General features: G+C 38.6%; 1 protein-coding gene across 10 annotated transcripts in view; it reads right to left on the bottom strand.

Annotated features, from left to right (window-relative positions):
• Positions 1-26,145, bottom strand: part of LOC135216129 (protein madd-4-like) — an 832,309-nt gene that overhangs the window by 703,236 nt on the left and 102,928 nt on the right. For 3 of the 10 annotated variants that reach the window (XM_064251193.1, XM_064251198.1, XM_064251199.1), the window contains exon 1: positions 24,757-25,216. The exons of 1 other annotated variant lie outside the window; for it this stretch is intronic. The gene's annotated coding sequence lies outside the window, so the exon portion shown is untranslated. Of the gene's footprint in view, positions 1-24,756; positions 25,231-26,145 lie in introns of those variants that run through there. 6 more of the 10 variants (XM_064251202.1, XM_064251203.1, XM_064251195.1 and 3 more) reach the window with 5 other exon arrangements.

Raw genomic sequence — 26,145 nt, 5'->3', positions numbered from 1 at the left:
AAGTCGTTAGGAAAAGGAATCAAGTCGATTAGGAAAAAGGGATCCCGGTGTGAGGAAAAGGAATTCAAGCGTAAAAGGAAAAAAATCAAGTTGTTAGGAAAAGGCATTAAAGTGTTAGGAAAAAAGGGAATCAAGTTGTTAGGAAAAGGGATCAAGTCGTTAGGAAAAGGAATAAAGTCGTTAGGAAAAGGAATCAAGTCGTTAGGAAAAGGGATCAAGTTGTTAGGAAAAGGAATCAAGTCGTTAGGAAAAGGAATCAAGTCGTTAGGAAAAGGGATCAAGTCGTTAGGAAAAGGAATAAGTAAGTCGTTTAGGAAAAGGAATCAAGTCGTTAGGAAAAGGAATCAAAAAAAAAAAAAAAAAAAAAAAAAAAAAAAAAAAAAAAAAAAAAAAAAAAAAGGTTGTTAGGAAAAGGGAAAAAAAAAAAAAAAAATCAAAAAAGTCGTTAGGAAAAGGGAATCAAGTTCGGTTAGGAAAAGGGTTATCCAAGTTGTTAGGAAAAAGGGGAGCAAGTTGTTAGGAAAAGGAATAAGTCGTTAGGAAAGGAAATCAAGTGTTAGGAAAAAGGAATCAAATCATAGGAAAGGGAATTAAGTTGTTAGGAAAAGGAATCAAGTTGTTAGGAAAAGGGATCAAGTCGTTAGGAAAAGGGAGCAAGTTGTTAGGAAATGGAATAAAGTCGTTAGGAAAAGGAATCAAGTTGTTAGGAAAAGGGATCAAGTCGTTAGGAAAAGGAATCAACTCATTAGGAAAGGGAATTAAGTGTTAGGAAAAGGAATCAAGGCGTTTAGGAAAAGGAAATCAAGTTGTGAGGAAAAGGAATCAAACTCATTAGGAAAGGGATTAGTTGTTAGGAAGGAATTCAAGTGTTAGGAAAAAGGAAATCAAGTTCGTTAGGAAAAGGGAATCATGTAGGAAAAGAATCACTTGTTAAAGGAAAACGAATCAACTCATTAGGAAAAGGAATTAAGTTGTTAGGAAAAGGAATCAAGCTGTTAGGAAGAGGAATCAAGTCGTTAGGAAAAGGAATCAAGTTGTTAGGAAAAGGAATCAAGTTGTTAGAAAAAGGAATCAAGTTGTTAGGAAAAGGAATCAAGTCGTTAGGAAAAGGAATCAAGTTGTTAGGAAATAAAGGGAATCAAAGTGGTTAGGAAGGAAAAGGATCAAGTCGTTAGGAAAGGAATCAAGTGTTAGGAAAAGGGATCAAGTGTTAGGAAAGGGAAATAAGTTGTTAGGAAAAAGGAATAAAGTGTTAGGAAAAGGGAATTCAAGTTCGGTTAGTGGAAAAGGAATCAAGTCGTTCCGGAAAAAGGAATCAAGTCGTTAGGAAAAGGAATCAAGTCGTTAGGAAAGGGAATCAAGTTGTTAGGAAAAGGGATCAAGTCGTTAGGAAAAGGAATAAAGTCGTTAGGAAAAGGAATCAAGTCGTTAGGAAAAGGGAATCAAGTTGTTAGGCAAAAAGGGAATTCAAGTCGTTAGGAAAAAGGAATCAAGTTGTTAGGAAAAGGAATCAAGTTGTTAGGAAAAGGGGGAATCAAGTTGTTAGGAAAAGGAATCAAGTTGTTAGGAAATGGAATCAAGTCGTTAGGAAAAGGAATCAAGTTGTTAGGAAAAGGAATCAAGTTGTTAGGAAGAGGAATCAAGTCATTAGGAAAAGGATCAAGAGTGGTTAGGAAAAAGGAAATCAAGTTGTTAGGAAAAGGGAAATCAAAGTTGTTAGGAAACAGGAATAAAGTTTTAGGGAAAAAGGAATTCAAAGTGTCGGGAAAAGGGAATCAAGTTGTTAGGAAAAGGAATCAAGTTGTTAGGAAAAGGAATCAAGTTGTTAGGAAAAGGAATCAAGTTGTTAGGAAAAGGGATCAAGTCGTTAGGAAAAGGGATCAAGTTGTTAGGAAAAGGGATCAAGTATTTAGGAAAAGGGATCAAGTTGTTAGGAAAAGGGATCAAGTTATAAGTTGGAAAAGAATCAAAAGGGTTGTGTAGGAAAAGGATCAAAAAGGGTGTTTAAAAGGCAAATTGAATCATGGTCGTAGAGTAACAAACAAACTGGTTAACGATGTGTAATCAAATTTTCTGTGGTGAATACTACCTCTAAATCGTTTCTTACGAATCTTTACTTCTATATTGTATGCGAATAGCACAGCTAAAAGTATCTGAAGCCTGTCTTTTTCTATGGCAGCAGTCAAGCCAATCATAATATTTTCCAAAATGATAAAACACCGATGACGTAAGGACTGTCACATCGCAGGCATTCTACAGCGCCTCAGTGGCGTGGTTGGTATGGTATTAGCGTCGCACCTCGGTGGGCGCGAGTTCGATTCTCGGCCATTCCAATGAGGAGTGAGAGATGTGTATTTCTGGTGATAGAAGTTCACTCTCGACGTGGTTTGGAAGTCACGTAAAGCCGTTGGTCCCGTTGCTGAATAACCACTGGTTCCATGCAACGTAAAAACACCATACAAACAAACAAACAAACATCGCAGGCATTCTGGTAGTATCTACGAGGGACCAAGGGGCAGAGATGAGACAACAACGGAAGCCCAAACGATCTGGAAATTTGAAATTTCAAGTTTTGTTTTGTTTGATTGTTAGGGGTTTTCCGTTGCATGGAACCAGTGGTTATTCAGCAACGGGACCAACGGCTTTACGTGACTTCCAAACCACGTCGAGAGTGAACTTCTATCACCAGAGATGCACATCTCTAACCCCTCAATGGAATGGCCGAGAATCGAACTCGCGGCCACCGAGGTGGCAGGCCAAGACCCAACCGACCACACCACTGAGGCGCTTTGAAACTTCAAGAAGCAAGGAATTTTACATACGTGTACTGTCAACAAAATATGCACACGGATTTCGCCTGCGACCACACACATAACGAGTAGATTGTTTGCTTTACCCAAACAATGTAGTCGTATGGTAAATCGTCTGTCTAATCAATACCCCTGCTATTTCGTAATGCCTTTGCCTCTAGTCTACACATTAATTCCTAAAGTTACCGTAACTGCCAGATAATAAACTTAATATTTAAGTGAAGTCCCTTATCGTTTCCTCGCTCCCCGGCTTCCGAAAGTCCTAAAAATCTTTCCCTTTCATGAAGGAAGCCTATTCCTTCCATGAGGCCTAGCCCTTCCCCCACCCCCGCCCACTTCTTGTTTCCCCATTCTATTCTTGTTTCCTCCAAGTCCGGGCTACATAGGGGCACTATGACCTCGTTCTCCCTGCCTGCCTGCCTGCCTTCACACTCACTCGGAAACTAAGCGAGTCCACTCATGACCATAAAATAACTCCAAGACCTCTCATATCCCGGAAAGGTGCCCATTACCATAGAATTTTGGTACAAGGGGGTCGTTACTGCGAGGGCGCTCATCAAATATGGATAACTTGCATTACCACGCTTTCAGAACGACGTGTAAAAAGGAATTTACAGCGCTCGCGTTTCCCAAGAGCTCGGAGTTAACGCATCACGAGCCAGCTTGTTAACTCATACACCCTTTGACAATGCAATTAATTCTTACTTCTCTCTCTCTCTCTCTCTCTGGTCACACATCCCCTAATCCGGACCCCTCCCGGAACGTATAGGTAGCAATGCGATAAAAGAGGAAACAATTAGATTTATCGTCGTCTCACAAGGAGGAGGGCGGTGAAGGACCAACATTCCACTTAATACAAGTTCTCGAAACCACTTCCCGTTAGAATCTAACTGAACTTTGGAGGGTTGGTGACTTGCGGGCAACGATAACCAAAATGAAAATTTCTCCAACGAAAAAGAACAATTGTCCAACAGCGCAGTTATATCTCCTGGATTACGTTATTCACAACACACACACACCAGGTATAAAATCTATATATATAATATTATAATATATATAATAATATATATATATATATATTATATATAATATATATATAATATATTATATAATAATTATAGTATATATGCTAAAATCACAGTGGATGCACGTAACTTCATGATGTAACCATATACCACAGGGAAAATAATGGGCAGAAATTAATGCCTATTATTTTTTCTACGGTATTCGCTCATATATATATATATATATATATATTATATATATATATATATATATATATATATATATATATATATTAGTCTTTTCATTAATGTTCAACCAACCAAAATCCAATAACTACCCTGTACATGAATCTTAGCTGTGGGCAACAGCCACGGTTGGTTTTGTATCTATCTCCCCATCGTCTCCAAATTTTTAAACGTTGAGCCTCTCGCTTGGTATGCGTGTCCTTAAGACAAATATAAACACGCAGGTTTTATTTAATGCTGCATACTCGCATACATATGAAAAATATTTAACAGAAAACAAGAAGTAGTAATTCATTCAGCACCAAAAATGGGGTTTCTGGGTTTAACGTAAGACGTATGAAATGAAATCGAGAAATGATGCTCATTAAATTGCATTCAAGAATAGGCAACTCAGAAATACAAATATTAGAAACAGACTTGGCACAGGTCAAACCTAGTGTTCCAATGTTCCAACAAGGTATTGGGTATCTGGTAAAAAAAAAAATAATAATAAATGAAATAAAATAAAAACTCAAACACGGTCTTGGGTATCTAGGAAAAAAAAAGAACACACACAAACTCATCGGTAGGGGTTTACAGTATTCAATTTTGTTCCAGCGCTCCAAGAGCTGTACAAACTTTCCGAGTTTTCAAGGCTGGACGAGGCTGCTGCTGCTGCCTTCTTCCTGGCTGGGGAGCCGCGATCCCTTTTGCGGCAAACCGCCCCCCCCCCATTTTATTCGGCCCTTTACACTGGCCACCTATGCAATCCTCTCCTCGAATATGGAACACCGACAAACACCCTTCCTTTGGTTTGGCAACGGACCAAGAGCCAGACTCGAAATTTCTTGTGAAATACTGCGCCCTTTGCCAGAGGCTGGGAGGAGAACTTTGAAGACTTCCCGGCAGACCTCGTAAGATTCTTATTTATGCGAAGAATCAACACTAGACGTAACTTAAAGACATTTCCCTACAGACACATAAAGGTGTGACACCGGTTGCCAAAGTGATAGCGCCAATAGTACAAAATCACAAGGATTATCATACTCATGGCATCTTCTCTTTCGTAGATGGATACTACAGCGTCAGCTGCTTTCGATGCATCGCTCTTCGTGGATATGAATTACTCTGGCTGCATCTTTGACGTCATAATAATGCTTCTCATTAAAAAAATATTCATGAGTCTTGAAATGGAGAAAAAATTCCTCACTTATGTATGGTTGTATCCATACATAACTGTGGATTTGTTTCTCCTAAAATTCTAATGTGACAATTTAAAAAAATAGAATATCCTGCATTGCACGAAGTATTTCGAGGCGATTCAAAAACGATTCTCGTCTTCTGTTTACTATTGGTGGAGTACAATTCTCTTCTTAGATGTCAGCATCAGCAACAACCCGAGACATTGATATAGCTACCATTTAGAAAGCTTCCGTAAAAGTTCTCCGTTACTCCGGTCAATATATAACTTCCATGATCAGGAAAATAAAGGCTAGAAATTTTAGACTGTGCTACTGATTTGCCAGAACACCCGGTATCATGGTTCTGCTCTGGCTCCTAAGAGCGAAGTACTTATGTTCCCTTTATTATACAACACGGGGGAGCAGGACTGCTGACAGTCGCTGAATTTCGTTACACAAGGACTGCTCTTGAACATCTATGAACACTAAATTGTGTACATAGAGACTGGCTTCGATAAATTTTTGTTCCACAGTTATAATGATAATAATAATAATAATAATAATAATAATAATAATAATAATAATAATAATAATAATAATAATAATAATAATAATCTAAGAACATTTAAGATTGATTGAAGAAATTTTAATAATAATGTACTATATTTTTACCGATTTTCACGCCTAAGAAAAATCTACTTTGACTGAAAATGAAAATAATATTTGCAGTAATTCAACCATTACGTATACAAATACAAACCTAGTGACCGAAGTGCACTATTTTTCAGCTCGAGGTACAACTGAAAAATAAAACAATCTAATATATGGCTACAGCTACAAAGTTGGTCCTCTTGTGTGTGTGTGAGGAGAATGCACCAGCGACACCGGTGGTACTTGGAACTTTCGGTGTCATTTCGAAAAACAATGTTCATGTCCGTTAGTCTACATAGGGATACTGACTTTGAACACGTCATTCTACATACGGATACTGAATGTCAAAAAGTTAATTTAAATAGAGATAATGACTTTGAAAATGTTAGTCTACCTAGAGATACTGACTTTGAAAACGTTACTCTACATAGGGATGCTGACTTTGAAAATGTTAGTCCACATAGGGATACTGACTCTAAAAATGTTACTCTAAATAGGGATACTGACTTCGAAAATGTTAGTCCACATAGGGATACTGACTCTAAAAATGTTACTCTAAATAGGGATACTGACTTTGAAAATGTCAGTCCACATAGGGATACTGACTGAAAATGCAAGCCCACATAGGGATACTGACTTTGAACATGTTAGTCTACATAGGGATACTGACTTTGAACATGTTAGTCCACATGGGGATACTACCTTTGAAATTGTCAGTCTACATAGGGAAACTGACTTTGAAAACGTTACTCGACATAGGGAGATTGACTTCGAAAATGTTAGTCTACACAGGGATATTGACTTTGAAAATGTTAATCCACATAGGGATACTGACTCTAAAAATGTTACTCTGAACAGGGATACTGACTTTGAAAGTGTTACTCTAAATAGGGATACTGACTTTGAAAATTTTACTCTACCTAGGGTTCTGTACTACTGACTTAGGGCAGAGAATGTTTGTTTCTTCTTTTTTATGGAAACCGTACCTGGCTGCTGAACCAGGATTATCTTTCATGTCATATAGAATAAGAAAATTTCCTGTCGACTGTAGGTGATGTTATCAATACGGGAAAAAAAAGGGGGTGTAATCTTCGACAAATTTTACCATTAGATATTTCTCTCCTCTCAGCCTATATTCGTTCAATGTGTCCATTTGCTGTATTCTACAATATTCTACAATGACCTCTCTACATCCACGCTGCTATTGGGCATGGCGCTTAACGGGATAAATAACCGGTGATGTTGACACTATTCCCCGAACTTTTTAGTTTTTCAAAACGCAACATCCTTCTCGGAATCCATTTTGGAAAGATAGATACAACATGGTATGAGAATGTCATTCATCAGCTGTTTTCCCTGAAAAAAGTAAGTCGTTTACCAACTTATAAGCATCACGCTGTATATATATAATATATATGTGTGTGTGTGTGTGTGTGTGCCGTTGCACTGTAACGTAACGATTTGTAAACAATTAAATTCTGCCATGTTAGCCTTAGTCCTCGTTGTGAGAAATGCTCCAACTCAATTCGGAGTTGTTGGCTCTCCGGAACTCCGCAATGGAACTTTCAACGACCCAGTTCAGGATGTTTAACCCTTAAACGCCGACTGGACGTATTTTACGTCGAGATAAATTGTCTGTCGGGTGCCGACTGGACGTATTTTACGTCGACATACAAAAGTTTTTTTTAAAATTCGCGGAAAAATACTTATAGGCCTACCAGCCTAAAACTTTTGAATCACGCGCCTTGTTGGGGGATTGCTGGGAGTTCCACGATTCAAGGCCTTGTTTTGTTTTGAAGCGTGACCCAGGTGCGCATGCGCGATATCCCTTCTTCTCGCTCCAGCCAGCATCAGTAGCGCACCATCGAGAGCGATCTTTCGTGAAAAGCGTGTTTCTTTTCTGGACTTGTGCGAGACTTTGTGCATTTGTATTGCTACAGGACATTCTCGTAGATATGTCTCAAACGACGTGTGAACCGTGAAAGGCGCGTTTTACCCGTCGGAAGGGATCGTGTAAGGCGAGTTTTGGACATGGATGCTGGGCGAGGGGCAAGCACCCAGCATGACCCCGCGCCTCAAGGCCGTTCTGTGCGGCCACGTGTGGCTGAAAGTGTTTCGGGAACACATCGTTTGCCTTTGGTTACCCCTAGAAAGCATGTGGGCGTCCTTAGGGGCATTCGTAGGCATTTGGGAGGCCTCCAACCAAGGGACATAGACGAATATCTTTCGGAGCTTGATCGGGAACATGTCGCAGTCCTCATTTTGATGGCGGATGGTCATCGAGTGATGAGGACATCAGTCCCGATGAAAGTGAGGATGAATATTTGCCCCCAATGTCCGTTCGAGGCTCACATCCCGAAAGTGAGCTCGAATTCAGTGCATACGAGGGGGAATCTGAGGGGGAGGGGGAGGGGAGGGTGGGGATACGGGCTCAAGTTTTATCGCAGAGGACGATACAGAAAGTGAGGGCCTAAGTGAGGGTGATGGGCCAACGGGGGGGGGTAGTGTGCATCGTGCCCGCGCACGGGCACGTAGAAGGTCGGCTCGTCGCGCCAGCCAAGGTGAAGGTCGGTCGTCGGAGAGTGACGAGGGGTGGACGGAGGACCCCACCCCTCCTAACATGCACCCCTTCACGGCAACCCTGGGATGACCGTACCAGTACCCCTTGACTGTTTTTGGGATTCATCCAGCTTTTCCTGACGCAGGGAATTGCTGGAATACCTGGTACACGAGACGGTGGACTACGCTCGGTACTGCCGATATGAGCTGAAGACGACCTTGTCGTATTCCTGGCGGGGGTTGCAACCTCATTGACATGGCACATTTTTTGGGGCTCCACATTTATTTTGGTTTGGACCACCTGCCTATCGAAGTCGAGGCAATATTGGAAGACAAGTTATTTTGTTTTTTATATACGACGAATGTGCCTGGCGTTATGTCCCGTGATAATTTCCTGGCGATGGACATGGTCCTTCAACGCCTCAAAACCGAAGGGCCATACCCCGGAATAACAGTGATCGCCTCATTTTAGTGCGTACAGTGTTGGATTATATCCGTGAGCGATGTAGTAATCTCGTGATTCCTGGAAAGAACCTGTCTTTGGATGAGGGGATGATGCCTTACAAAGGACGTCTTAGTATAAAAGTGTATAACCCCAAGAAGCCAAAGAAATATGGTGTGAAATTCTTTCTCATTACCGAGGCCAACACTGGATACGTTGTGGACTTTTCAGTGTATACCGGGGTATTCTCCACGCTGCGTGACACTGTATTCAACCTTGTGGGACGTTTCCGTAACCAGGGATATCACCTGTTTATGGATAATTATTATAACTCGGTATCCCTGGCCCAGGAACTGTATGAAGCAGGTGTTCACGTCAGTGGTACCGGCCCTTCGGTTGGTGCGTGGGGCCCCGAATGTCCTCAAGAGGTTCGCTAGTCATCCGCAACACCTGGCAAGAGGAGAGACAGAGTGGCGGCGGAAGGGCGCTGTCTTCGTCATCTGTTGGAAGGGTGTCCGACTCGTCCCCATGGTTACGACGAGTCATGAACCCATCCAAGAAGAGATCGTACAGCGGAAGAAGACACGTCGACAGGGCCGAGTTGTGTTTGAGGAGTTTCGTACCGAGCGGCCTACTGTCATTGGGCACTACAACAGGCACATGGGAGGAGTTGATCTCTTTGATCAGCTCATCCAGTACTATCCCTTCGCCAGGAGAACCAGAAGGTGGACACAGAAGCTCCTCAAATACATCCTTCAGTTGGCCCTCCAAAATGCCTACATACTGTACTGTGGGTACCGCGGTGACAATCTTCCGAGGTTGACCCACGCACAGTTCCTAGAGGTAGCCGGGAATGCCCTCATCAACTTCGATCCCGATGAGTGGCCTTCCATAACTGACCCCCTGCCCCGAGCTGCAGATCTGCCCCTAGAGGAAAGGGCAGATAGGAGGGCCACTTCGCTCGACCTGCCGCCGCCCCTGCTGCCGCCGTCCCTGCTGACGACGCCCCTGCTGACGACGCCCCTGCTGCCGACGCCCCTGCTGCCGCCGCCCCCTGCTGCCGCCGCCCCTGCTGACGACGACCGCCCCCTGCTGTGCCCCCCTGCTGACACAACCCCGCTGTCGCCGCCCCTGCTGACGACACCCCTGCTGTCGCCGCCCCTGCTGACGACGCCCCTGCTGACGACGCCCCTCTTGCTGCCGGCCCCGCCATCACCGCTTCTCGTCGGGTAGTGGACCCTGCGTGTCGGCTGCAGCCAGGGGAACACATACTGGAGGCCATAGAAGGGCGAAGGCAGAAACGGTGCCGGGTGTGCCATATGAATGGCAGAAGGAGAGACACCCGGTTCTTCTGTCGTCTCTGCAAAGTTGCTCTTTGCAGGATAGGGGAGTGTGACCGAAAGTATCACACTAGGTCATGTATTGGAGCGCGCCCCCTAAACCGACAGCGGAGGGCGCACGGGGCCGGGCCGGCCGGGTCCATCAGCAGTAAGGCGCGAGTCTCCCTCCTCCACCTGTACCTCGTCATGTCGAGTGGAAAAAAATGCAAGACTCTTCAATGGAGGAGGGAGAAAACAAGAATAGAACGAAGAGTCAGGATTACGAGTGAGTATTCTGCATTTATTTTATTTTAGTTTTATATTTATTACAATTTTTTATATATCTGAATGTGTGCATGATAAAATAATAATAAGACATTTCATTGTATGCGAAAAGAGAAGTGTCACCTGCATTCCTTTTATTTATGTATTGGTACCAGAATCGAAGAATGTAATATATATTTTACGTTATAAAAAAAAATATATATATATATATATCTATATATATTAAAAAATATTATATATATATATTATAACTATTATATATTATATAGTTATTATATATATTAATATATATATATTATATATCTATATCTATATATTTATATATATATATAGATATAGATATATATATATTATATATATATATATATATATATATATTATATAATATTATTTTTGGGGGGTAAGCAAATTACTTACAGTCTAGTAATATTCAATCATTTACCTTCACTTTAAAACAAATTGCAAGTCTCTAGAACAATATCTCGATTTATGGTGAATATTTGAAAAAAAATATTTTTATTCCGTCCGCGCGCCGATTCTCGGCCGAAAATCTCGGAAACGCGTAGGTCACATTCTCCTAATATTTGTACCTTTTCATATTACGCTTATTTTATAGTTTTATATATGGAAATGTGCGCAAAAACATGCACAATATAACGAAAAAATGGATTGGAAGGTTGTAGCCATTATCATTTTTGAAATATTTGCATGTAAAGTACGATAAGTACGAAAAAAAACTACGATCGGTCAAACTTTGACTCAACCGAAAAGGTCAAAAAACGCATTTATAACATAAAAATCTTACAGTCTAGTAATATTCAATCATTTATCTTCATTTTAAAACATATTGCAAGTCTCTAGAACAATATCTCGATTTCTGGTGAATTTTTGAAAAAAATATTTTTTTCCCCTCCGCGCGACGATTTTCGGCCGAAAATCTCGGAAACGCGTAGGTCACATTCTCCTAATATTTGAGCCTTTTCATATTACGCTTTTTTTTAAAGGTTTATATATGGAAATGTGCGCAAAAACATGCACAATATAAAACAAAAATTATTGGAAGGTTGTAGCATTTATCATTTTTGAAATATTTGCATATAAAGTACGATAAGTACGAAAAAAACTACGATCGATCAACTTTGACTCAACCGAAAAGGTAAAAAAACGCATATATAACATAAAAATCTTACAGTCTCGTAATATTCAATCATTTATCTTCATTTTAAAACATATTGCAAGTCTCTAGAACAATATCTCGATTTATGGTGAATATTTGAAAAAAATATTTTTATTCCGTCCGCGCGCCGATTCTCGGCCGAAAATCTCGAAACGCGTAGGTCACATTCTTCTAATATTTGTGCCTTTTCATATACGCTTTTTTTATAGTTTTATATATGAAAATGTGCGCAAAACATGCACAATATAACAAAAATTATTGGAAGGTTGTAGCATTTATCATTTTTGAAATATTTGCATATAAAGTACGATAAGTACGAAAAAAACTACGATCGGTCAACTTTGACTCAACCGAAAAGGTCAAAAAAACGCATTTATAACATAAAAACCTTACAGTCTAGTAATATTCAATCATTTATCTTCATTTTTAAAACATATTGCAAGTCTCTAGAACAATATCTCGATTTATGGTGAATATTTGAAAAAAATATTTTTATTCCGTCCGCGCGCCGATTCTCGGCCGAAAATCTCGGAAACGCGTAGGTCACATTCTCCTAATATTTGTGCCTTTTCATATTACGCTTTTTTTATAGTTTTATATATAAAAATGTGCGCAAAAACATGCACAATATAAACAAAAATTATTGGAAGGTTGTAGCATTTATCATTTTTGAAATATTTTGCATATAAAGTACGATAAGTACGAAAAAAACTACGATCGGTCAACTTTGACTCAACCGAAAAGGTCAAAAAACGCATTTATAACATAAAAATCTTACAGTCTAGTAATGTTCAATCATTTTTCTTCATCTTAAAACATATTGCAAGTCTCTAGAACAATATCTCGATTTATGGTGAATATTTGAAAAAAATATTTTTATTCCGTCCGCGCGCCGATTCTCGGCCGAAAATCTCGGAAACGCGTAGGTCACATTCTCCTAATATTTGTGCCTTTTCATATTACGCGTTTTTTATAGTTTGTTTTTATATATGAAAATGTGCGCAAAAAACATGCACAATATCAAACAAAAATTATTGGAAGGTTGTAGCATTTATCATTTTTGAAATATTTGCATATAAAGTACGATAAGTACGAAAAAAACTACGATTCGGTCAACTTTGACTCAACCGAAAAGTGGTCAAAAAACGCATTTATAACATAAAAATCTTACAGTCTAGTAATATTCAATCATTTATCTTCATTTTAAAACATATTGCAAGTCTCTAGAACAAATATCTCGATTTATGGTGAATATTTGAAAAAAATATTTTTATTCCGTCCGCGCGCCGATTTCTCGGCCGAAAATCTCGGAAACAACGTAGGTCACATTCTCCTAATATTTGTGCCTTTTCATATTACGCTTTTTTTAAAGTTTTATATATGAAAATGTGCGCAAAAACATGCACCAATATAACAAAAATTATTGGAAGGTTGTAGCATTTCTCATTTTTTTTATATTTGCATATAAAAAAAACTTTTAACAAAAATTCGACATTCGGGTCACTTTAACTCGTTCGAAATGGTAAAAAACTGCATTTGTAAGCTAAAACTCTTACAGTATCGTAATATTCAATCATTTTCCTTCATTTTGAAACAAATTGCAAGTCTCTATAACAATATTTCGATTTATGGTGAATTTATTAAAAATTATTTTTTTACATCCGCGCGCTACGAATTCATGCATCATTTTGTGATAATATTTTCTCTGTGTTGCTTTTATTGTTTTTACAATATGTTATATATCAAAATGATCGCAATTTAGTGCACATTACAACGAAAAAAAAGCAACTTGTTACCTCTAACCGTTTGGCGCACAGCGCGATTTGAATACAATTATGTATGAATTTTTTTTTTTTTCGCTACCATATATCGCATTATTTATATATGATAATGATAATATTTTTCATTTCTGATGGTTGCATACTAAACTTCAAGCAATGAGAAAAAAAGGAGCCAAAAATGAACTCTTAATCTTGAAAACTAAGCGCGCTGTGATTTTTTGAAAAAAATATTTTTTCCGCTTACGCGCTCACTCTCAACCCCTCCGGCATACGGGAGTCATTTTTTTATTTAGGGCTCCGGCGTTTAAGGGTTTAACTGCTTTAGTAGCTCTCTCGGCCGCTCCATGATAGTGTGGCCTACTTTCGCAAACGTCCGATTATTATCGAGGAATCTGGAGGCCCCCAGACTCGACTTCATAAGTCAGCTGCGTTTTGAAGTCGCCAAACCTTGATCGTCGTCATCGTAGAATGGAATACAGAGTTTAGGCCACAGGCATAGCACTGAGGCCTAAAAGTTGAGTATCTTATCTTAGTTTTACCAGACCACTGAGCTGATTAACAGCTCTCCTAGGGCTGGCACGAAGGATTGGATATTTTTTTACGAGGCTAAGAACCAACTGGTTACCTAGCAACGGGACCTACAGCTTACTGTAGGATTCGAACCACATTATATCGGGAAATGAATTTCTATCACCTGAAATAAATTCCTCTGATTCCGAGTTGGCAAAGAGGAGAATCGAACTTCGGACCACCAGATTGGTAGGCGAGCACGAAAACCACCCATTCAACGAGGAACTAGCACTGAGGCTTATGAGGTTATTCAGCGCTGGAAAGGAAATTGAGAGTAGGTAGGTTTGAAAGATGCAACAGGAGGAAAACCTCGCAGTTGCACTGCTTTGTTAGGAGAGGGTGGATAGGAAGATGGAGGAAAGATAAGACGTAATTGGAGGCACAGCAAATGGACTGAAAGGTGTTGCAGCTAGGGGCCGAAGGGACGCTAGAAAGAACCTTTAGTAATTCCTACAGTGTACCCCGTGGGGTGTACTGACGGCACTACCCCACTGCGGGGATCATCATCATCATCCTGGTTTATCAATGAGGGGCGTCCTACCGGTCAACCGTCGGACTGTCTGGAAGTCCCCTTTTATTTTGATTACTACAGTCGCTAACTTCATTTGCATAACTAGACCACACGTCTGCAAGCTATGATAGTGTTTCCAGTCATTAACACAAATAAGGGATAGCCGTAGCTTGGAGTTTCAATGAGTAGAGGGATTTTCCTAAATTATGGCATTATTCTACATACTACTTGTGAATCTACATACGTTAAGTTACCTTTTACGTATTACTGGGATTTGCTGATTTTATTAGCGAACCTTGAAAGACGATGTCGCCAGTTAGAAGTAATAAGTTAGAGAAATGTGCCAAGTACTGTATTGTTTTTTAACATCAGTTCCTTTAATCAAATCAAATCGTATTAACTTTTTTTTGTGATTCTCAATTATTGTATGATAAGTTTTTTTTTTCTAAAGTCGAGGACCGTGGGTGTGATCTGTAGTCACTGTGCAATGTTACTCTACATAGGGATACTAACTTTGAAAATGTTACTCTGCCTAGAGATACTGACCTTGAAAATGTTAGTCAACACAGGGATACTGACCTTACCTTACAGACCTTACAGTTCGTTCGGGTTGCCCCAGGTCCCTCAGTGTGAGGCGCCTCTAATGTCTACCAGAGAGTTGCTAGTACATCTTCCGGTATATTTTGCATCTTCCAATCTTGGATGGTCTGGGATGCAGTTTAGATATTTGTCGAGCTTATTCTTAAACACATCTACGCTCACTCCTGATATATTCCTCAGATGAGCTGGCAACGCATTGAATAGACGCTGCATTATCGATGCTGGTGCGTAGTGGATTAATGTTCTGTGTGCTTTCCTTATTTTTCCTGGTATAGTTTTGGGCACTATTAATCTACCTCTGCTTGCTCTTTCTGATATTTTTAGTTCCATGATATTTTCTGTTATTCCTTCTATCTGTTTCCATGCCTGAATTATCATGTAGCGTTCTCTTCTCCTTTCTAGACTATATAATTTTAAGGATTGTAGTCTTTCCCAGTAGTCTAGGTCCTTAACTTCTTCTATTCTAGCTGTAAAGGACCTTTGTACACTCTCTATTTGTGCAATAATACCTTTTGATAGTGTGGGTACCATATCATATTGCAATATTCAAGTGGACTACGAACATATGTTTATAAAGCATAATCATGTGTTCAGCTTTTCTTGTTTTGAAGTGCCGTAACAACATTCCCATTTTTGCTTTACATTTTGCCAACAGAATGGCTATTTGATCATTGCATAACATGTTCCTATTCATCATCACACCAAGGTCTTTAACTGCTTCCTTATTTGTGATTGTCTCATTATTAGGTCCCCTATATGCATATAGCTTTCCTTCTGTCTCCATAATTTATTGATTCAAATTTATCAGAGTTAAATACCATCCTATTTACCTCTGCCCAATCATATACTTTGTTAAGGTCTCTTTGTAGAGCGTTCCTATCTTCATCACAAGTAATTTCTCTACTTATTCTTGTGTCATCAGCGAAACTACTCACTACCGAATCCTTAACATTACTGTCTATGTCTTCAATCATAATAACAAACAATATTGCAGCTAGCACCGTACCTTGTGGCACACCGGATATTACCTTGGTTTCATCCGATTTCTCATCGTTTGCAATAACTATCTGTTTTCTGTTGTGTAAAAATTCTTTTAACCATCTTCCAACTTTATCTACGATATTGTGTTTTCTAATTTTCTTTGCTAATATATTATGGTCTACTTTGTCAAAAGCTTTTGCAAAGTCTAGATAAACCACATCTGTTTCATTTCCGCTTTTCATATTTTTGAATATGTTCTCACGGTGGACTAACAGTTGGGTTTGTGTACTTTTTCCGGGTACGAAACCGTGTTGTCCTATATTAAACAAATTATTTTTTTATTAGAATGTTTCATAATATTTTTCTTCATTACCCTTTCATACACTTTCATAATATGTGATGTTAGACTCACAGGCCTATAATTACTTGCCTCTAGTCTTGATCCACTTTTGAAAAGGGGGTAGGGGTGATTATGCTAATTTGTGCTCATCATAAATCTTGCCTGTATCTACACTTTGTCTTAATAATATTGCAAGTGGCTTTGCGATAGAATGAACTACTTTCTTTAACAAATAGCAGGGACTCCATCCGGCCCTGCAGCAGCTCCATTTTTAATTTCATTAATTGCCTGCACAATATCAGCTTCATTAATTTCTATGTCAGCTAAATATTCACTATTTTCGTCCCTTACTTCTATATCATTATCTTCATTATCTATTCTAGGGGTGAATTCTCTCTTATATCGTTCTGCCAGTATGTTGCAAATTTCCTTTTTTTCATTCGTTAATCTCCCTTCAATTCTCAGAGGGCCTATTTCTATTCTTCTTTTATTCATCTTCTTCGCATATGAGTATAATAGTTTGGGGTTTTGCTTGATATTTAATAGGGTTTTTTCTTCCAAGTCCCGTTTTTCATTTTCTTTTGATTGTATAATCTTTTGTTCTGCATTTTCTATCTTACTTTTTAGTTCTATAACTTTCCATGCATTTTTTCTTTTGCAAGACCTTTTTTCCACTTTCTGATTTTCTGGAACAAGATCCTTCTGTCTCTTGGTATGCATGAATGATGTTTACTTTTCTTCTTCGGTATATATTTATCCACTATTTTCTCCAATATTTTATATAATATCTCCGTATTCACCCTTATGTCATCACTTACGAAAATGTTATCCCAATCTTTGTTTAATTCTTCATTAATTTCTGACCATTTTATATTTTTATACTGTAGAAGTTGTATTTTCCATATCCTTCCCACTTTTTCATTTCTTGCTTATCTCTATTTCACTTGCTTTGGAATGAACTGTTAATTCTATGACATTATGATCTGAAATACTCGCATTATAAACTATTATTTCTTTAACATAATTCATCTCGTTCACAAATACTAGGTCTAAAGTATTTTCCTTTCTTGTTGGCAGGTGATTTATTTGTTGAATGTATTTGTACTTCTAGTAGCATATCTAATAGCTTTTCAAATTGCCTCTTATCTTCTGCACTACTATTACTCTCTTTTTTATATGTATAGTACAACCACAGTCTCCTATTCGTTCTTTCCATTCTACGAAAGGAAGTTGAAGTCACCAGATAGGAGAATAGTCCAGTCCTTGTGATTTCTACATATATCATCCAATTTTTTCAATTATTAAGTCAAACTCTTTAGTATTAGGAGGTCTATATATTACTATGTTCATCAATTTTTCAGATTCAAATTCTACCGCTATTAGTTCACATTCTGAGTTACTATATTTCTCATATATTTTTTTTTTCCTTGTTTTTTGTCTTTCCATATATTGCGGTTCCCCCTTGATTCCTATTTTTTCTATCTGATCTATAAGTTTGGAACCCTTTTATTTGATCATCATTCCCAGTCTCTTGGGAATAAAACCCATGGTTTTCACGTTATAGTTCATTATATCTATTTTCTTTTCATTTTGGGTTAGTTTCTTCTAAGTACTCTATTTTTTCTTTTTGAGTTACTCGTACTAAACCCTGCGCATTCATCACTATGATGGTTTGCGTGTTTTCCTCCTTCATTTAATATTGGTAGTAATAAGGATTTTCCCATGTCTCTTTCCTGTTCTGGTATGTTGTTCTTTTTTTCATTTCCAGAAATTCTGACATTAAAAAATCCAACTTTTCCATAATATTTGATCTTCCTTCATCATAATTATTCATTTTGTGTCTGAATCTGCAATTTTCTCCGTTTCTGCAATATCCTCTTGCATAATAAATACAGTTATTATCTCTTGAGTAGAATTTCGGAGCTGATGCTTTGAAATTCTTTGCTGACACCTCTGCATATCTCATTGGTGGTTTGCTTTTCTCTTTTACCTGATATTCTTGATTTCTCTCTTTATTTGTTTCTTTCTTATTTTGGATTTTATTACTTGGTTGGTTATTTATTTGATTATGAATTCATGGCTACAGGGTGCATATATTTGCATTTTTTGTCGAACTTACATCCTTTTCCTTCTTTTAGGTTTTACGGTTTTTACTATTTTTTTTGGATGCAGATCTCTGCAATCATCCCCCCATAGCCATCTAAGTATGCACATTTACCATATATTTCATAGTTTTGACATACTTAGGTGTTTGTAGTAACATCTTTCTCCAAATCTGCAATTCCCTCTTTTTCAAAAGGTTGCAGATTTTGTCTTTCTTGTCTATTTTTTCCTCTTTCCCGTCATTGTGTAGATCTGGGTAGAGCCTCTTCGGGATTTGCTTTTCTGTTGTCATATCGTAATTTATTTCTTCGTAGGTATGCTGCTTTATTGCCTCATATGTAGTATCAATGAGTATCTCTGCATCCATACTTTTATCTTGTTCTGGTTTTCCTTATTTTTTTCTGTCATTTCATTTTTGTTTACTTCTCTTCCGTTTTCCTCTTCTTCTTTTTTGCTTTTCTTCTTCTTCCTCCTTCTTCTTCTTCATCCTCAACTATTTGTACATTCAATCTTGATTTAATAACATTGTCTATCCATGATAGACATGTTGAACAAAAAATTGTTGTATCTTTTCTCAAATCTTGCATTACCTCAGCACACTGTGGATGGGTCGGAATGTTGCATGCAGCACATTTTCTGATTAGGTTTTGTGGATTGACTATGCTATACCAAACCTTACACAGTTTGCATGCTTTTGGCATTCTTTTTCCTAATGCATCAATTAGGATATTCACAAGATTCACCTTATTCATTTTCTTTGTCGGAATATGTTGGTTTATGTATATTTTCTTTATGAGTCTCTTGACCACTTGGATTTTATTTGGAACTTCTTCAATTATTTTCAAGATGTTTTCATTAGATTTGTTCCAGTTTGAAGGATTATATCCTTCTAATATATCTATGAATGCTTTTGTATCTTTTGGTTAGGACTGTTGCTGATTTCATAGATAGAAATGCCAGTTCCCTTCCTGCTACCTCATCGTATTGCGAATCCGCCAAGCAAGCTAAATTACGCCACCTCTTCCCGCAGTTGGAACTTACTGCCATCTTGTTCTGATTTCAGTATTACACTTGTTAAACTAACTTAGAAGACGCTTTATCCTACTATTTTCACACTAATCTTATCACCGATAGTTTCACGAACACTTCTAGATATTTCTCAAATTCTAGTCGTATGTTAAACTTGTGATATCTGTTGATTAATCTGACTTCACGCGGGTACGTCTCACCAAGCAGATGGCTACTACGAGAGAGAGAGAGAGAGAGAGAGAAGAGAGAGTAGAGATAGAGAGAGAGGAGAGAGAGAGAGAGAGAGAGAGAAGCAATTCAATGTAAAACGTAATCTTTTTACTGGAGGAAATATAAGCTACAGAGATACGTGAAATGCAATTCTCGAAGATAAAACCCAATAGCCAAGACGAAGGTACTCCCTGAAGGGAGACCGGTGACCTGACCATATCTTGCATTGCTAAGGATGACCTGAGACACGAACAGCCTATTGACGTATACAAGGCCTATAGTAGCACCTTAAAATTATTTTAAAAAATATAAAAATCTATAGTATTTATGACAGGCACTTCTACAAAAGTATTTTAGAAAGTCACAAAAATCCTAGCATGGACCTAGAGGGATCAGTAATTTAAGTTACTGGTTTCAAAGCAATAACTTGTTTGTTTGTTGGTTTGTATGATGTTTTTATGTTGCATGGAACCAATGATTATTCAGCAACGGGACCAACGGCTTTACGTGACTTCCGAACCACGTCGAAGTTGTCCAACACCAGCTAAACAATGAATCTACACGATCGAAATCTAGCATTATTATTGCGGTTTAGATATGGCTATAAATTTGTGGACTAAGATGTCAGAATTATTATTATTATTATTATTATTATTATTCAGAGGATGAACCTATTCATGTGGAACAAGACCACAGGGACCACTGACTTGCAAGTCAAGATTCCAAAGAACATTTGGATCACTTGAAAGAAGTGACAGATGGTAATAGAAAATACAGATAGGAGAGTTGTCAGAAAAGACAATAATCAAATTAACAAATAAACGGATAAAAATTTAAGTAAATCATAAAATGCAAGGACAATATTGCTTGAATTTTTTAAGGTTTCAGTTACACAACGTTCCGAGGGAGTTTGACCCACACAACCCAAATTTCAAAATGTCTTGTGTCAACAAAGCCCCGTGAGAACTGGCAATAATTTAGGCAGTTCCCCCCCCCGCCCCCCCCCCTACCCCCCCCCCCTTTTTTTTTTTTTTTTTATTTAGGCTTTTTTTTTTTTTTTTTTTTTAAGCAGGGGTCAGAGAACTCCTCCATAAATTGGACACATCGTCTTCGACAAAAGGAGCTCCTGGAAGAGTCATTTCGGCCTACCATCGCGATAATACTGCCCAATTATGTATGTCTGAAAGCGACGGACCATTTTCAAAAACAATTAACCGCTCGCTACTGGACAATAGGCCTCGTTCCCCTCGGAATTAATGGACCTTCATTTGCATACTGCCTACTCGAAGTAAATGTAGCCTTCTTTTAACGCACTGGTCATCGATGTTCTCATAAAAGAGGAAGAAGATTCGTCTCTTGCTTATCTGGTGTCCACTGGAAGCGTGGGAAGGAAGAACCGCTTACTTTCGCAGTCTTTGTCCAACCGACAATTACTTGAAGACTGCGTGTGCTTCTAAACTTTTTTATACAAATTTTAACTATTCATACATTATACACGCATAAGAATAATAATTTTTAGTCCCCCTTGCAAGAATTAACAACAAATATATGAAGAGGGAACAAAATTTCAAATTTTAGCCATATTCATACATTATATATCAACAAGAAAAAAAATAGTCCCCGTGTATTTTAGCTATATTCATACATTATACATGAGCAAGAATAATAAAAAAAATCAGTCCCCATGCAAGAAATTTAAAAAATAAGGGGAAAAAATCAAAATTTTAGCTATTCATACATTTTATATCAACAACATGAAAAACATCCAGTCCCTTTGCTACAAATAGAAACAATCTACTGCATAGGCCTAATTCATTTCAGATGGAATAAATCTCATGATAATTGGGCGCAGATAGGCAGGGTAACCCAGGAGGACAACACGCAAGTAAATTAAATCCAGCGACGTGAAACCATCACACAAGATTGAGAAGGTGAGTCGGTTATATTTATCCGCGATAAAGAGCTAAGAAGGCGTTGTTATTTGCTCAAATAATCATCACAGGCCAAGAGCAACGATCAAATCTACCTAGAGAGAGAGAGAGAGAGAGAGAGAGAGAGAGAGAGAGAGAGAGAGAGAATTAGTTACAAGGATTAGGATGTCTCAAAGACTTGTTAGTCCATCCGAGGAGACATCATGTGCTCACTTATCTGTAGGAGCAGGTTATACTGTGCATTCAGCGTCCTAATGATTCTGTCTAGCTTTCTTTTAAACTCTTCTACACTGTTGCTGTTTACAACTTCTGGTGGCAGTTTATTCCACGTGTGGAGAGAGAGAGAGAGAGAGAGAGAGAGAGAGAGAGAGAGAGAGAGAGAATCTAAAAGGAACAGAGGACAAGACGTCATAAAATCAACTGATTAACACCCATATGACAAATGGGAAAATAGCTTTACCGTTCAATACACAAATACACACACACAATTCGTTCCTTTGCCATTACCAGCAACAAACTGAAATGCTAAGGGCGATGTCCCGTTATTCGACCAATAATAATCGGCATCTGAAATAAACGCAACTTTTGCCGTAATGCAGAAAACTTATAAATGTTCCACACTCCATAAAACTGAGAGAGAGAGAGAGAGAGAGAGAGAGAGAGAGAAGATGAGAGGAGAAGAGAGAGAGAGAGAGAGAGAGAGAGAGAGAGAATGCCATCCATGCGTTTGTTTGGCGAATTCTTCAACAGTCGAAATTTCCATTGTAAATACTCGCACGAAGGAGGAGGAGGAGTGTGTACTTCTTAGGCGACACCCTTGGTAAATATGTGGTCGGGCCCCTTAGGGACAAACTAGAGATCTTCCTTCCTCGGCCGTCTCCGAGTGTTACCGGAGCCTTCTTCTTCCTTCTTCGTCCGGCTCTGACGGGCTATATATAGAGAATAATTGCTTTCGGAAACGATGATATGATACCAACTGGCCAGTTCTTTAGCAACTTCAGAAGAACGATACAAACTCCGACAATTAATAGTTCATCAAAATCTATGATTGACGAGAGAGAGAGAGAGAGAGAGAGAGAGAGAGAGAGAGAGAGAGAGAGAGAATTCAAATCTTTATTTGCAAATTATATTCGTTATTCAAGTTAAATTTAACGAGAGAGAGAGTTCAAATTCAAATATTTACTTAAAATTTTTCTTGTTTATTCGCACAAAATTTTACGAGAGAGAGAGAGAGAGAGAGAGAGAGAGAGAGAGAGAGAGAGAGAGAGAGAGCAAATTCAAATCTTTACTTATAATTTTTCTTGATTATTAGCATTACCATTAAATTTTACGAGAGAGAGAGAGAGAGAGAGAGAGAGAGAGAGAGAGAGAGAGAGAGAGAATTCAAATCCTTATCTACAATTTATATTGGTTATTCACATTAAATTTAACGAGAGAGAGAGAGAGAGAGAGAGAGAGAGAGAGAGAGAGAGAGAGAGAGAGAGAGAGAGAGAGAGAGAGAGAGAATTCAAATTTAAATCTTTACTTACAAATTTTCCTTATTATTAGCATTAAATTTTACGAGAGAGAGAGAGAGAGAATGAGAATTCAAATCCTTATCTACAATTTATATTGGTTATTCACATTAAATTTAACGAGAGAGAGAGAGAGAGAGAGAGAGAGGAGAGAGAGAGAGAGAGAGAGAGAGGCTTGCATTCGCTTCTATTTTCTTCAACCCACAGAAAAAGAAAGTAAACCAGTAAGAACAAAACAAAAATGTTCAAAGTGTGACGAAACGAGGACCCATTAAAAAAAAATTAAAAAAAAAATAATCGCTCCTTCCGCGATTCCAAGCGCGACTCTTGAAGAAATCGAGATTATAGAACATTGGATATGCGCGAGGCAGTAAGATCCAATTACCGATGAATGAAAAAATGCAGATTAAGACGGCAGATTCGGAACCTATCCTCCCAAGGCATATCAGTGCTATAATCAATGAGTCCTATGAACCTGTTGTTGATGCTTAGCAATATACACATACACACTATACACATATACACGTGTATGTATATGTACTATACATATATATTCATAATCTATATAATGAACTTTGCCCTAACTACTGAAATATAAACTGGTTAATTCTTTATCTATAGAGGGCTTCGTGAAGTAAATCAAGAAGTTAATAACCACATGAAAGCCCTTTAAGGAAGGATATATATATATATATATATATATATATATATATATATATATATATAAATATATATATATTATATATATATATATATATATATATATAGTTTATCATTCTGTATGAAAACATGTGCCTGAAATGTATGAGCCAGAGTAAAATAATATTTTTCAGTTGAAAGTAAAACAAACTCGTCAATCCTCCAAACCAATCAAAGACAAGTAAAAATAAAAGGCGAAAAAGCGGGTAATTTCCTCCTAAAAATTAATTAGGTTTTGAAAGAAGTTTGATAACTTTCTCCGAGGCTCAACCAAGTTTCCAAAATATAGGGAGAGAGAGGAGAGAGAGGAGAGAGACGAGAGAGAGAGAGGTGCGGGGGGGGGGGGGGGGGGGGGGGGGGGGGCGGGGGGGGGGGGGGGGGGGGGGGGGGGGGGGGGGGGGGAGCAAGAACAAGAGCGAGGCGGTTTCCAAAAAAATTCTTTCCTGGCTGCCGCCAGAATGCCTTCCTTCCCTTCCATGCCATATCGTCCATTCAGTTGTGGAAGATGCTGTCTGTCTCTAAAAACAAATGCCAACCCAAAAGGTATCTTTGAAAAAATATTTTTAAAATGACATCTTCCAATTTCATTACAAAAAATACTTGGTTCTGATTCCTATTGAGATTATCGTATGTCACATGCAAAATCAAACCGCAAAATCTAATTTCAATATGTAAAGATAGTAAGAGTAATCATTTACCTTACTACTGGACAGACTGACAAAACAAACACACATCATCATCGAAATTAGTCACTTCAATTTATTCATAATATACAATAAACTATTTCTCTCGTCGATAGATAACAAGTGCCGTTATTTTAGAAAATCAACTTACCTTAATTTGAAAAGAGAGGATAATTGTGTCTCGCTCAACAGCAATAATAATCGCTGCTCCAAAACGCAAAGTTCAACCACAAGAGAAAAGTTTGTAAATGCAGTAAAAGAAAAAAAAAAAAAAAAAAAAAAACACAATTACGCTGTCGAAATGGAAATGTTAATGTCACGTTCGACAGGACAAGTTATTGCAAGAGGGAAAATGCCAGTCGGAACGACAACGCACTTCCTCCTCGAATCCAGAAATAGAATAAACTCAAACGCAAGATCTCTGAAAAAGTTTGGAGAAATGTTATCGCGGGGCGATGCGTCTCGCTCCCTGGAACCACTGAGACAACCCAATCACTACCGTCCACACGACTCGCTGTCCACGCCACAACTGAGCCAGACAAGACACACTGCCTGACTCAGACTACGAGAGTGGAACGAGAGAGAGAGAGAGAGATAGAGAGAGAACAGCGTGAGACACACTACTACTAACTAACCAGCAGCCGCAGCCGCTACTATTACTAACCCAGAGTGTGCGTGTGCGCGTCTGTGTGCATGTGCAGACGTCGTCCAGTCTAGCCTGAATCGTCTTCCGTCTTCCCTACAACGGCTGCCTCCTGCCTACTCGGACACCGCCCTCTCCCGAAGCACAAGAAACGTAATTAGCCGGCTATTAACGGCGACACCACTCACAACTGCTGTGAGCTTTGCCTTCCTTGGCTCCAGATATTATTGAAACCGAACTCCATTCAAGCCTCGGCGCATCAACTGCGCGGTTAAATGAAAACGAAACTTGACTGCAACCAACTAACGGGCGGAATACGTCACAATCCGTTCCTTACTTTCTAATGGTCAATGCAAGTTAGATTTTTAATGACTTCCATCGAAGTCTCTGCTTTAATAAATTGCTAATTGGTGCACCGATAATCGTTCGTACGCGCAAATGGTTGTCATTTCTCATGTCATTTCCTTATGACATCGCGCAGATATCGTAATTAGCAGAAGGAAACCTTGAGTGAACTTTAACCTTGACCTGAATGATGAACGTGCCACAGAGCCACAGGTCAGGATTCCTCAGAAGAACGGAATAAGTGACAGTAAATTCTTCGTAAATAATTCAGGTTTTATAATAATCAGCAAGCACACTGACAATTGGTTACTTAGCAACGGGACCTACAGCTTACTGTGGGATCCGAACCACATCGAGAAATTAATTTCTATCAACATAAAAAAAATTCCTCTGATTTCGCGATGGCTGAGCGATGAATCGAACGCGGACCCTGAGATCGGTAATCGGGCAGTAACCGACTCGTCCAACGAGGAACTTCTTTTTAATTTGAATGCATAAATTGATATATCTACCATCTCCGTCCACCCATCAGTCCTTTACAATAAGGTTGTC

This window comes from Macrobrachium nipponense, chromosome 6 (assembly GCF_015104395.2).
Source record: "Macrobrachium nipponense isolate FS-2020 chromosome 6, ASM1510439v2, whole genome shotgun sequence".
NCBI lineage: Eukaryota > Metazoa > Arthropoda > Malacostraca > Decapoda > Palaemonidae > Macrobrachium > Macrobrachium nipponense.
This window is presented reverse-complemented; position numbering and strand designations above follow the sequence as displayed.